This window comes from Zootermopsis nevadensis, unplaced genomic scaffold (genome assembly GCF_977971745.1).
Source record: "Zootermopsis nevadensis isolate Lab colony 2312 unplaced genomic scaffold, Znev_1.0 Znev_ptg000006l, whole genome shotgun sequence".
Lineage (NCBI taxonomy): Eukaryota > Metazoa > Arthropoda > Insecta > Blattodea > Termopsidae > Zootermopsis > Zootermopsis nevadensis.
Genome location: NW_028259138.1, coordinates 1,670,136 through 1,684,056, shown reverse-complemented (window position 1 = coordinate 1,684,056; position 13,921 = coordinate 1,670,136). Strand labels below are relative to the sequence as shown.

At 38.9% G+C, this 13,921-nt stretch overlaps 1 protein-coding gene and 1 long non-coding RNA gene across 8 annotated transcripts in view; one reads left to right on the top strand and one right to left on the bottom strand.

Moving 5' to 3' along the window:
* fus (epithelial splicing regulatory protein fusilli) overlaps nt 1–13,921 on the top strand; it is a 186,956-nt gene that overhangs the window by 11,590 nt on the left and 161,445 nt on the right. The gene's annotated exons all lie outside the window — the stretch shown is intronic.
* The window catches only part of LOC110828100 (uncharacterized), a 156,879-nt gene that overhangs the window by 60,440 nt on the left and 82,518 nt on the right, over nt 1–13,921 (bottom strand). Inside the window, exon 4 of one of the 2 annotated variants that reach the window (XR_015533773.1) lies at nt 4,914–5,248. The exons of the other annotated variant lie outside the window; for it this stretch is intronic. This is a non-coding gene — a long non-coding RNA (uncharacterized LOC110828100). Of the gene's footprint in view, nt 1–4,913; nt 5,249–13,921 lie in introns of those variants that run through there. 2 annotated transcript variants of the gene reach the window in all.

Here is a 13,921-nt window from a genome sequence, read left to right as displayed (position 1 = left end):
TTCGTAATTAACAGGGAACGGTATAGGCCTATTATCCAGTTCTTTGCTGGCACAAGACTCGTGCATTGAACCCAAGCGGCTGTAGGATTGGCATTCCCAGTCATACTGTGGCAGTATAACAAAGTGACGTAGTATAACACCAGTGTAATGGTAGCATTCTGATGCGTATTCGGAATGTATCGGCTTCAATTCTTCTCTTGGAGACCTTCTGTCTTGACTGAGGTGCTTGTGGTTTTCTTCAGTCCTTCCAGGAAAATGTGAAAATTCTTTGGAATAGGTCAGTGCTGCTTTATTCCACATTTATTCTAGTTAATCTTTCGCTATCATTCAGGCTTACTGTAGTTGAGAAAGCCTAATTTCACGATGAGTGTACAGAGTCTTACAAAATTCGGGGTAAATTGTGACTCCATGCGGTGTTGTAGGTGGTTACCGACTTTCCAGAAGATCGAATTGCCTCTTCATTTTAGGTCGATACCACTGTCAAGATGGATGCGATACGTTTCTTCGAAGACAATCGACAACTTCACCACATAAACCTCAAACTTCAAATCCCACTTATTCATATATTGTCCATAATTCGATTAGGACTGACGGAAAGATATTCCACTCATTAAATATTATATTTTATTAAGAAGATTCCGAAGAATCTCGTAATATAAGGAAAGCAGATATCGTCCCTTATCGTTCTTATGTAGCTTGCTTGTTCTTTATCATTTCTCCCCTTTTCAGATAAATGCCAGGAAGAACATTGTAGATAAAAACTATATGTACAAACGTTAAGTCTGTCAGAAGACTAGTTTCCTTCTATTTTACATTTCGTAGTGGTAAGTTTGTCCCTCTGCGTGTTTTTGGGATTAGACGAATTACAGAGGAGATGTCTCCGTTTTATACATGTTTACTGTATTTGTTTCATTTCCACATTCCTCGCCTTGTCTCGGGGAACGTGGAGACAGCTGGATTCTTCCCCTTTAGAAAGGGGATCCTAGGACGGGGTCTACACACACAGCTTTTGAACCTGGGTCTCACTTCCAGCATGATTGACTTTACCCTTCTTACCTGCGTAGTGAAGATGGGGTGATTATACAGCTAAAGAACTATGAATGCAGCTGTTAGCGAGAATAAAAATATTTGAAATAAAAATTGAAATGTATTCTTCAGTTTGTTTTAATTGCACAGTAACACATTGTATTCCATAAATTAATTTTGCACCACGACGTACAGGTGGTGAGCCTCTCGCTTCGGTCGCTTTATCCTCGGGGTTTATCCCCAGGTACGGACTTGATAGTATGCCTAATGGACCCCAGAGCTGGTAAGGCACAGGGAAGCGGGATTGTTCGTGACAGGAATCGAAACCCGACCATCCAGCCCGTAGTCAGCTACTTCATTCAGTCATTAGGTCATTCGTAATTCAGCGATTCTCACACCGCAACAATTTGAATTCACGTGCGCTTCTGCATTTCATGAAAACTAAACTATCATTACACCGAGACCAAACAAGTGCTGGGTCAGAGATGAAGCCCCTGGCCTAGGACGAAGGGTTCGATAATGTGCTGCTTGGGCAGCGATAGATGAGCATGCAGTGGTGGAACGACGATCTACCAAGTTTGCTAATAGGACTGAGACACTGAGTCTTGTTTTGTCATACCATCGGCATGTGATGCTCTTTCGTCCTTTTTTATTACAGCTATATATTTTTCGTGTTTCTTGGTATTTATGTATAATTTGAGGTTTTCACAGCGGTGAGTATGAAGATTTCTGTCTTCTGGGTTGTTGCGCTGTGTAGTATTGTAGATGTTTACCAACGTTTCGGAGGCCATACTGAATCGCCCTGATGACGGAGGCAGTATGACCTCCGAAACGTTGGTAAACATCTACTAGACTACACGGCACAACAACCCAGAAGACAGAAATCTTCGTATTTGTTACAGACTGCGCTTTTTCAGAACAACTTTTAATCTTCACATTTTATTCTACTCGTTCATAAAATTCTGTTAATCCTGTAAAGCCCCCAGTGACCTTATGTATCACCTGTTTTAACAACCAGTAAATATTTTCTTTCTGTGGAGTGAATTTATGGGTTTCATATTATTCTCTGTATAATCTGCGATTATTTCCTCAAACAGCGTTAATAACTATTTGATGTTTGTGATGAAGGTGCCTTATGTTTTATTTACTTTAGGGTCAGAATTCTTTAACATAATTTTTACGAGCTTAAGTTTCAAATGGTTAATCTGTTAAATGTTTCTGGGAACTTTAGTATGCACCGATATTACAAGAGTATAAATGAAAAGCAAAGCTTAAGTCCGCTCTCTTCCCATCGATTTCAGTTCACTTTTCCTAATCATCCTTTAATTTCACACTGTAGTAAACAATCACTATAGGTGATACAGGATTGTTAAATAACACACGGACCTTCTTTGATGTGTAACCGTCTTTCGAGAGCTCGCAGTGACCAAAGTGTTAATCTGAAGGTCGTCTTTGACGTTGATGATCCTGGAGTCTAGCTGGTGTGTGTTTTACTTATTCAAACATTGCTGTCAATATGTGTGTACAGAAATGCTCTTGTTGGACTGCTAAGTGAGAAGCCTCGTCTTGCAGAATAGCCTCTGTGGTTTGCTGGAAAAACGGCTTATCCACAGTAAAGATGTCTTTCATGACCAAGGTTCGGCAAAGAATTCAGTCTTGCCCGCGGCGAAATAAAGTTGTTCTCGGTGCTTAATTAAGCACCATGTCATAAAGGCACATGGATGGGAATGGAGGTTTATACGATGTTTATAATAGTACACAATTTTATCGAAAAGCTCGTTTTTCTGGCTGTCTGCAAGCAACAGCTCTCAAACTACTTGACTCATTTCGAGCCAGCTGGACATAGTAGACATTACACTACCATTTTTGACTTGGTTTAGTATGGTTTATTCTAACCATTTAAAGCCCAGTGGTAATTTTATGTACCACCTCCTTTAGCAATCTACGAATAAACACAGATTAGCTACTTCATCAGACAACATTAACCAATTTATCTGTGGAATGGAAACGTGTTGTTTTGTTTGCGGTTAAGAACTGAATCTTTAAAGATTATTTTTATGAGGTTTGGCCACAAAGGGTTAAATGCCACTTTGTTTGAAAACCTAAATAAACTTTTACGTGTGTGGTTTGAGTTCTCTGACAGATTTTTAACGTGATATGATGCAGATTTACAGTAGGACTTTGTACTATCTGAATGTCAGTGTTTACTTCTGCTAAGGGGGAGACTTATCATATGTGAAATTTTATAATCAACTCCATCGAGCAGAATATTTCTTGAGAAGCCAATAAGCTCGCAGTTAGGCAAGAACTTTCGGAAGGCCATTATCATATTTTCAAGTTCCCGCCACTGATCTCTTGTTTTCGTCTAGATTGATCTAGTCACCACATTTACACCATCTTTCTGTAAAAGCAGTTTAATATTAGCATTCCATTTACTTCTATGTCTCCCACGTGGTCTTTCTCCTTCTGGGCTTCCGATTAAAATTAACGTATTTTTATCTATATCTGGCTGCTACATGACTCGTCCATTTCGCCTTGTCCTCTCTTGTACCCAGAAACATTAAAATAATATAAAATAAAATTACGGGTGTAACGTAGAAACTATAATTTTAGTTTCCCGAAAAGAAAGAATGTAAAGTTCAGAATTGAGCAAACGGAAATTATGTAATGTCCTTGGATTGTGATCTGCAGTTATCTGAAAAGGCAGGATAAAGCAAGGAATTACTGCGCAGTAGCAGAGCTAATGTCTTCCAGGCAAATGGTCTTAATTGTGGCAGACTCCAGACTGGGGGAGGCGTTGTTTAGGATTTTATTTGGTTAGGATTGTCCTATAAGGTCGTGTTCAGATGCGCATTGTCTCTTTCTACATTCTTTTTCGATTTCCTTCTGTTCTTTAATTTTCCAGAGTTAGTAAAATGGACTTCGGACCGCGTGGGCTAATAGGGAGGTCGTATCCCTCCGTCTGCATGCTTCATTTCTGTAAGCTCTGAAAGAATTTGAATGAAAATTGGTTTTAGGGTTTACACTAAAGGTTGCCGAACGAGCTTAATATTTTTGTACCAGTAAAATATAAAACGTGCTCTGATCTAACATTCTCACAAGCTACTATTGGTCAAAACGTTACTAATAGCCTAACATAAAATGTAGAACCTTTTAAATTCTGCAAGTTTTATAAGAATGTTTAAAGAAATACAAGGAAAATATGCAGGCTAATGCCAATACCTTTGCAACAGTGGATTTATTTGCACCTGGAACTTAACTGACTTAGCAAGCACTTGTATCCTTCTTTTGTTCTTTAAAGAAATGGGTTAGAGTTACGTATTTTTATTATTTTGGCACTTTGTAAGTTAATGCATTCAGTATATGAATATTCAGTCATATGGCGGCAGCACTCAGCAGCCAGAGTGTAAATAAAGACGATCAAGTAAATATTTATAGTTTATTTAACGACACTTTTCACTGGCTCAGACTTTACAGAATTCAATGAGAGGTTGATAGTCAATATTTAATTGCAAAGGATGTGGAAGGAAGCGGTCTTATCATAATTTAAGGTAGTATCCAGGAATTTTTTAGGGACTGAGTAAAGCCACGAAAATCCCAGTCAGGATAGTCGGTCTCCAGTCCAAGATTCGAACCCTGAACCTTCGGAATACGAAGTAGGAGTGTGAACCACTGAGTATGTAAAATCTGAGTTATATATATTCCAGACTGTAGTAAAGTTTTACTTTTCATGTGAGCTATGTACCTTTAACTGTGTTAGTCTTCTTAGTCGGTCATTGCCGCTAGTGGCCCAAGAAAATTTTGTGTCTAATGCGATGTAATGACTAGCCCCCACAGACACACACACATAAAAATAAATTGACATTATATCGGCAAATGACAAGGTGAAAGACGAGAAACCTTGAAATTTTCATATATAAATATATTTATTTCCGTTATTGTGTCAGTTACATGAAAATATAATATAAATAAAATTCATTACTCTGATATCGAGAACAAGTGCTAGTAGCTACTGCCTGCTGCTGAAGACTGTGTGAAATATGCTTCAGTCAGTAATAACAAGTAGCAGAATATGCTCCAGATACCTCCTGTTATCTGTTTCCGGTGTACCATTTTAGAACTCTGTTTTAGTTGCGGACGGTTTGGAACTGACACTGTGAGACTTGGCGGAAGCCATCTTGAAGCACAGCGCTATTTACTGACTGCTCGTACGTTGGGTGACCTTCAGGTATAAAAAAACGATAAAAAGCGAAGAATAAAGTAGAAAGAGGAAGAGAACAGAGGGAGATAAAAGGTACAGTTGTCAGGAATTGGAATATAACATGTTGTCGAATGATGGTTCGTTCAGAAATCAGGCACTGAAGGTCGGCACAGAGGAATGTGGATAGTAACTGTCGTCATGGAAACTGGTTGTCGGAACGACTGGATGCGGACATTAAGTTAAATTGATACTAGCATTCCCGAAAACATTTTCTGTATTTGGAGAGTGAATGATAGACTGTTGTTGAGTTCTTAATAGTGTGACAAATTCCATATTGTTAGTGGGTTCGATGTAACACGCGAAAATCAGGTCTGTATTCACGATGAAACTAAGAGCAGATAAAACTCGATAACTGCTTTATACCATTTCGTTCAGAGTAATTTGTCTACCCGCTTCCTTTTTATAAATACATAAAATAAAATATATGAATGTAAAATTTTCCAGTAACTAAGCACCGTTTCCTGATGGCGCAGCGGTAAACATTGTCGCTTGTAAACCTTGAAAGAAAAATGATTGTTTCATGATTACTAACATGTTATGCAAATGTCGATCTAATGCTACGAATCACTTTCGATAATGAATAGATTTTTCGAGGATTGGCCTGGTTACAGTCAGTATAGTACCTCAGCAGGGGAAAGTGGTTTTTCTCGTTGCTTCTGCGTCCAGACCGGCACTAGGGTTCACAGAGACCTTTATGCAGTGGGGTCCCGGGTAGTAAAACGCGGCCGGGGCGTGACGCTGACCATTTACCCCATCTAGTGCCGAAGTTAAGAACGACTAGGAGCTGTATCTTTTCTGCCATTAGCACCACCGCCCATCAGCTACTAGAGAATTAGATATTGGGGATCTTTGTCTGTTCATAATATTATATTTATAAAATCAAGAGGGATTTCTTGGGAGGGGCGCGACATGCGTAACAAATAAAAAAAATTGGAATTGCTTAAAATTTTAAGGGAAGAGGTTACTGAGACACTTAGTCATATTAAAATGGATCTTACGAGAAACAGAAGTAGCCTGGATTCAACTGAGAACAAATGCCTATTGCGGGTTATGTTAACACAGCGAAGAAGGGATTTCTTGTACTTTGAGTGACTATGAAATTTGAAAGAAGTTTCTATACTGTAGAGTGACGCTTATCTGTTGACTTCAAATTTTAAAGTGTGGAAAATATGACAAGCCTTCCCGGGGATAATGAGACATTAGAGTTTGGTATTTTCTGTCAAATGCTAATGCAATTATCAGATTTGCGTGCAATCAGCAACAGTTGAAACTGACCATCGTGACGAATACAGGGGCATTTCAACGTCATTTCGTCGTAGGTCTCTGAAATCTCTGCCCATAATTTAATCAATATAGACCCACTGTTAAGCAGTATTTCCGAAACGAAAAATTGTAAAAAACGCATATGTCGTGACAGGCCTACTTATTAGTTACTGTGTGTTCGTACTGTTGTCATTTCATTAATTCACTTTTTAGAGTCAGTCTCTGCGGTCCAAATATAATACTAATTTTTTAGGTAAAGGGCGGTGGTTTCCAATCTGTGGGCCGCGGAAGCCCTTCGCTATAGAATATTCCAGTGGAGGACATATTTTCCGGGTACATACGAGGTGCTACCCAAAAGTTTGGGGAATTTAAATTCCACACGTGAACCGGTTGTGGAATGGCCTGCCGCCGCTAGATGGGGCGAGCAGTACCCTTTGTGAATTAGTGTGCCAACAGCCGTGAAGGCGAGAGGCCGCGTTCTTGAGTCTCGTGCGTTTTTGTAACGTTGTGTTGTGGTTCGGCGATTTTTTAAATCGCAGATTTTAAAGACCAAAGAATCTGCATCAAATTTTGCTTTAAGCTTAAAAAAACTGCTGTAGGAACCCACCGCGTGCTTGTAGAAGCATTTGGTGAAAATGCTATGAGTCAAAGTAAAACTTTTTTGTGGTACAAACGCTTTAAGGATGGACGAACGTCTGTCGACGACGATGAGCGTTCAGGACGACCATCGACAAGCACAACACCGAAAAACATCGCGAAAGTGCGAGAGGCTATGGTTGCAGATCGTAGACGAACAATCCATGACGTTTTGTGAAGTTTTGAAACGGCTACGGGAGAGCGTCCAGAAAAGTGGGAGAACAACAGCTGGGTTCTCCACAACGACAACGCCCGCCCACACATCTCTCGTTGTTCGGCAGTTTTTGGCTTCCAGTGATTCCCCACCCACCCTATTCGCCTGACCTCGCCCACTGCGACTTTTTCCTGTCCCCCAAAATGAAATTTCGATTGAAAGGCCGTCGTTTTGACACAATTGAGGAGATCCAGGCAGAATCGCAGGAGGTGCTTAAAACACTCACACGTGAAGACTTCCAGGGATGCATGGAATCATGGGAAAAGCGCTGGGATCGCTGAATCCATGCCCAAGGGGACTAGGAGTTATGATAAGCAATTTTTTATCGGCAAATTCCCTGAACTTTTGGGTAACACCTCGTATTTTACTATTTTAAAAACGTCATTGGACTTGATGTTTATTTATTTCTGTTAAAATTTGTTATTCATAACGTTTTCACTACGACATATTAACTTCATGAATAATAAAAGATCTTTATTCGTATATAGTTAAATTATCTTCCAGATAGAAAAACATTTCAAATAAGAGCTACGAATTTCAATAACATGTTTTCTTCCATGTAAACATGTTCTTAGTCTGTATCAAGCCTTTTTCAGATGTTTTTCTATGTATTTGAGGGCTTTGTGTAATGTGCGAACATATCATACCACTAACGAAAATTAAACTCGTCCACCAACCTTAGTGTACCTACGCCAGTAACAGATATCATGTAGTTTGTAATATATAAGATACAGGCACACGCGGTGATTTCAGTTCACAGAAAAACTATGGTAGTTGCATAAACGCATAATTTAGAATCGTATTTATTTCGCAATGTGCACCAATAGCTTATAAAAATAATGATTATGTTGGCCCTTATTTCGTATAAGAGACGTCTAATTATACCATTGAACTCTACAGTTTTGCTGAGTCTGTTGAGACAAATCTGGATTAGTTTCTAACAGTTACACTGGGTAAATTTGTCTTGGTTCCATCTGTCATTTAATTCATTCAGTGGATAATATCTTAAACTGGCCACAGGCACAGTCTTTCTGAATAGGATAGTGCCTACCTCCTTCTAACGCCTCTCACAATTCATGGTCATCTTCCAATATCATTCGAAGTTACATATGTTCTGCGATTGAAGTAGCGTTGCGAAATAATCCAAGAATAATTTATCACCGTGTCGCAGGCTGGTATCAGTAGCCCCATCAAAATGGGTTCGTGTTTCTGACAGTGGTCCTGTTGAGTTATCAGAAGCAGAACAGAAATTTTACATTTTCACTCCTGAGTGCAGACACAGATATTCAAAGATATTTATTTATGACAGCTTTCAGTCAGTTTGAGGGAAGTGCAAGCACATTCTTAAGTAGGCCTACACAAGGTTTTTTACCGCTCGGATATTGGGATTGCTGGTTTGATTTTTGCTGTGTTCATGGATGACCACAACTAAATTTTTTAAAATTCTCACTCAGTTTTCATTATAATTTTTCTGTTTTATTCAGTGTTATATAACGTTTTAATCTAAGCAATCGTTGTAAAATTATTTGAGAATCAATCGGCTGTAAATCGAGCCACCTTATTTACGTCCCTTCCAATTCGTCATTCATAATCGCTTTTTCATATATTTTCTCTATGGTTGGTGACAAATTATGCGCCTATGCCTGTTTAGTAACGAGTGCTAAAAACGTCTCGAATAAGTTCCAACATCTCGTAGTGATGTGAACCAAGCCTTAGGCTGCCAGTCTGCTCCACTTATCTCTGCACCGACATCTGCATATTCAGGGCAGTAGCTGCTTGCTTGTGCAGTATCTCTAGCTTTCTCCTTCGCGCAAAAATTGCAATAAAATATTTGCGCGTTTTCAGATTTTAACGACTGCGTGTGTGAAGATGGCTGTCTTCTTTGGATGATGAGACGTGTGGTCTTATACAAATTGACACGTTTCGGAGGTTCGTACTGACTCCATAATCAGGGCGATGCGTTGATTCATCGCCCTCGGAAGACTTTGGTCAGTCTTTGTCTGCGAGACTACATGGCGCAAAAACATCTCAGAAGACAGATATTTTCATACAAATATTTGTTAGTGGGGATGTCAGAAAAGATTCAGTTAGGTCTTTGATTTCTTAGCGCCAAATGGTCTAATAATGTTTCTAAATAGGCCTGCTTACATTCGTTTTAGATATTTAGACCGAGTGTGTTAGTTCATTGCTGTCTTTGTTTCTGAGTATAGTCAACGGCGTTTTTTTCAGCCGCACAGTTACGTAGCTTCGAATGTGAATTATTCATAGGAGGGCCATGGAAAAGAGCTGTTATGGCTTATATTAAAGTAATGTACCTAAATTTCTTTTTGAGACTGAGGAAAATCATAAGAACCCTTCTCAGAATAATCGGTCTCCGGTCCAAGAAACGAAGCTGTTCCTACGAAACACGAAACTAATGCGACGTCTATAATTTTTGCAGAGTTCTTAGACGCCGAATGAGATTAGACTTGGATTATAAACTATAAGGAGGAAAGTTTTTGTGTCCTGTTTCAGCGTATTCGCTATGAGGGCCGAGAGTCGATCTGGGTGCCTTCCATGTATTAAGCGACATAATTGACGACCTCTCCAAGAATTATTCCTCTGATTTTAAGCTAATTTATGAAGAACGCCACGTTCATGCGTTAGTTTGCAAGACAACGCATGCAATGAACACTCAATAGGCAGGCCGTATTTGTTTCCGTGTGTATGTTATTATCACTGAAAATAAAAAAAACCCGATTCAAACACTTTAAAACGAAATTTGTAGATATTAATTAGATTTGTATTGAATTCTAAATATAGGATTTGAGACTTTCGCTGCGAAATAAAATCTGTGTGTCACTTCAGAACTCTGATGATGGGGACAGAGTTAGTTCCCGAAATGTCGGTTTACTACGGTAACCAGTTAACGCGGTTGATTGCCCGAGAAGATTTTATTGAGTTGTAAATGTTTGTGCACGATGAATTGTTTTAAAAGTTCGAACTGAACTTTGTTTAAAGTACAGGTTATATTGAACCGATAGTGACAAAATTTAATTTCAAGGGATGGAATTCAGTGTGAAGTCCCAATACCACATTTTATCGGCATGTGGGAATCTGTTTAGTCATTTCAGAGATGAAATATGCAGACAGACACGATTTCCTCCTTAGTATTTATTAGTTTTCTGTCCATTTGTGCAAGGAATGCATGAAAACCTCGTACAGTCGTCCACTCTTTAGAATCTGCATTCGTCTAGAGTTAGCAACTAGTATGATTTGTACTCAGAACTATCGGACAAAAGAGTGTTGCTTCCGATTGACGAACAATATGTGAAGTGGGAGGTTTGAATTTAAAGTAGTGAGCATGTGAATTGATAACGCCCACTCTTTGCAGAACCCCTGTATTAGGGGAGAACTAATACCATGTCACGACCCTTTTATGTCTTCGACAGGAAATGGGCATGAATAAAGAAATAGGATGTTGATTGTCCAACGTCTCTTGACATGACACTGCTTTGGTATGTTCCTTAAACTTTTATAATTACTGGATTTATTGAGCAAATGTGATGGAACGGTAAGGAGAAACGTGAAGTGAATTATGTTTTCAGTCTGTCCAACTCGTACGTGGTACTGGTTAAAATAATTTGAAATTGAGGCTGTGTTCACGTTATCAGATGGAAGGTAAGGAGGGTCTGATGGTGTAAGATGTTGGAAATATATATAAATTGTTTAAACCAGGGTTTCTCATCCTTTTTCGCTGGCGTACCACTAATTATAACTTAACACAATAAATTTACCACTAAACAAATGCGTTCAGGAAAAACTTATTTATGTTAATATTATCTTTTGATTTTCTTACTTAGTTCGCGTTCCACTCAACATTGACTTGCGTACCATAGGTTGAGAAATGTTGGTTTAAACTATTGTAATTAAGTCTGTTACGGGCGAATCTCGTCTGAATAATAATCGCTAAGATATTCTTGTTACCGTCAAGAGAGTACACTGAATCTTCGTTAGAAATAATAGCTGATGATGGAGAAACCCACTCTATATTCTAGGAACAAAACTGAAGCTGTTGGTGTACTCCATGGACGAAATAAGAGTTACTGAGCGTTAAATAAAGAGGGTAAACGAGGAGAAATTGATAGATTAATTGATCGTAGCAGTAATAAGTGATAAGAGATGGACTCCAGTGCCCTGTTACAGTATTTGATCAACATTCAGTCAATCATTTATTAGTTGAGATCATTATACACGGCGTAACACGGAGGAATTACAATGAAGAAAGTTGTTTTTTCTGTTCAGGTCTGTTAATAAAAATTTGTTTCGGTATGAGAGCCACGTGGTGATTGGTGACACTAAATAGTGACATAATTTCATGTCAGAACTTCTTGAATTTTGGTATCGATGAATTTCGATATGCTGATTCTCAGGAATTACCAGTGAAGTCAAATCGACTTTAGTTTGTACTCACTGAGCTGCCTAAATTTGTTAGTTAAATTGTTATATATACACTGTCATTGGTATGCATTTGTTTGACGGACTCCGCCCAATGGCACGCTTCCAGATCAGACAGACTTGTCACATTGACCTATTGCTTTCAGACATACTTAGATCTGATAACAGTTTCTTTCATTCGTAGGAAGTTTGTCTCTACTTTTCTTATCGTGATGTAATTCTCACCTCGTGCTCAAAATTCTCAGTTGGCAAGGTACTTCAATCAACAACGTGACTGACTTGGATTCGGGAATTATCTGGTTCAGGAGTGCAGGGTCAGTGCTGTTTTGACTGACAATTATGTAGAGCCTTGTAATTAGAGCATCATGTCGAAGGCTGGCATGAATCATGAAAACCCCAGCAAAGCTAACAGAAAGCCACTGGACACGCATCAAATTCAGTTCTATCTACCTATAAATTTCTCGGTCGTTCAGGTGGCTACAGAATGTTTCCAGATTAACTTCCTTATGCATTCCATGCAATATCATCCGAGCTATATATCCGGCCTATTGTATTATCCTACATTTCAGTATGGTAACACTATTGCGTGATCTGTGTACATCACGAAATTCCTCGTTATATAACCTAGACCTAATATCCTTAGTTACACACTTAATTCGTCATGAGTTCAGACATTTTTGTAAACAGTATTTTTATTAGCACTTGCAGGTTATATTCCTCTACTTAATTTAAGAGCACTACTCCTATTCTTGTTAGGATTAAGTAGAACCAGGAGGTCCAGCACCATTAACACCAAAGGCCGCCAATAGATAATCTTGAGCCCTTCCCGTAGTAACACTCTGTTTTTAGAAGCTCAGTTGTTGCTACCGTGTCTTATTTTCGTGAGTGGCCGCTTTCGAATTGGTTTCGCTGCTGGATGCCCTGCAGTAGTGTCACTTAGGAGGGAAAACAATGTTAGGGCGTATTTAATGCAGTAACAAACATTAAACTTTACTGTAATAGGAAAAACATTGAACAGTTGTGGACATCACTAACACAAAGTGGTCTTAAGAAAGAAGAATGTCCACTCTGAAAAAATTTAGTTAATTCTTTTGTATTAAAGACTCTGATTTAGCTACCGAGGTTATGCTGTCTCGAATGATATGTAAATAATGGTTTGAAAGGGTGAAGTCGTGGCCTATTTCCAGGTACTATCCCGATATTCACCTCCATACACTGAAAAATAATGACATTTGAACCGGTTACCTCCAGATACAAGTCTAGAACATTATATCAGTTGTTTCAGGTGTGAGCACAGGGCCGGATATTGGCCGACGTTTCGGATGAAGTTACTGCCTACATCATCAGGGCGATGATTTTACAGTATAAGGTTTCTAACCATCGAGTTCGTAATGAGCTAGGATACTCTTTTCAGTAATGTGACATTCTTGTGGCCCCGGGGTTCGATTTCCGACAGGGACAAGAGAGATTGTACGGACCAACTCCTATTAAATGAGCACAAGGGTCTCTTTTGCCATAGATGAAGCGGCTGTTGCGTGAATCTGACGACTTACATTCATATACTCTGAGGTTAATAATACGAGGAGGTTTATCTCCATTCCGCTTTTCAACGTTATGGTCATCGCAACACTGCTTTCACTTTTTTCCGCCACTGACTTTATAATGGCCACTGTAACAATATGGAACCTGTTACGTCAGCAAGCTAAAATATCAGCTTGGTGGGGAACCACAGTGTGATAAGTATTTGGATAAGTTGTCAGGCAGAATTGCTATGACGTATGAGAAACTTGTCATACATTTTCATAGTCACTGCGTTAGCAATTTTTTTTCCTTATGTAAACAAATTTTGTGGAAATTATGTAGGGAAACAAATGACATCCTGTACGGAATTTAAATAATGATTCATGAACATGATTTTTAAATTAATTTCATGTTAATTCTTTTGTTAGATCATAAATTAAAATGTTGAAATCTCTTAAAAATGGGTGCTTGAAGGCAGTCCGAGATTCAGAAAATGAATTGGTCTTTCGGTCTACTATTAAATCTTCCCAAAGCCCTATAGCTTTTCTCCGCTTGGAACATGG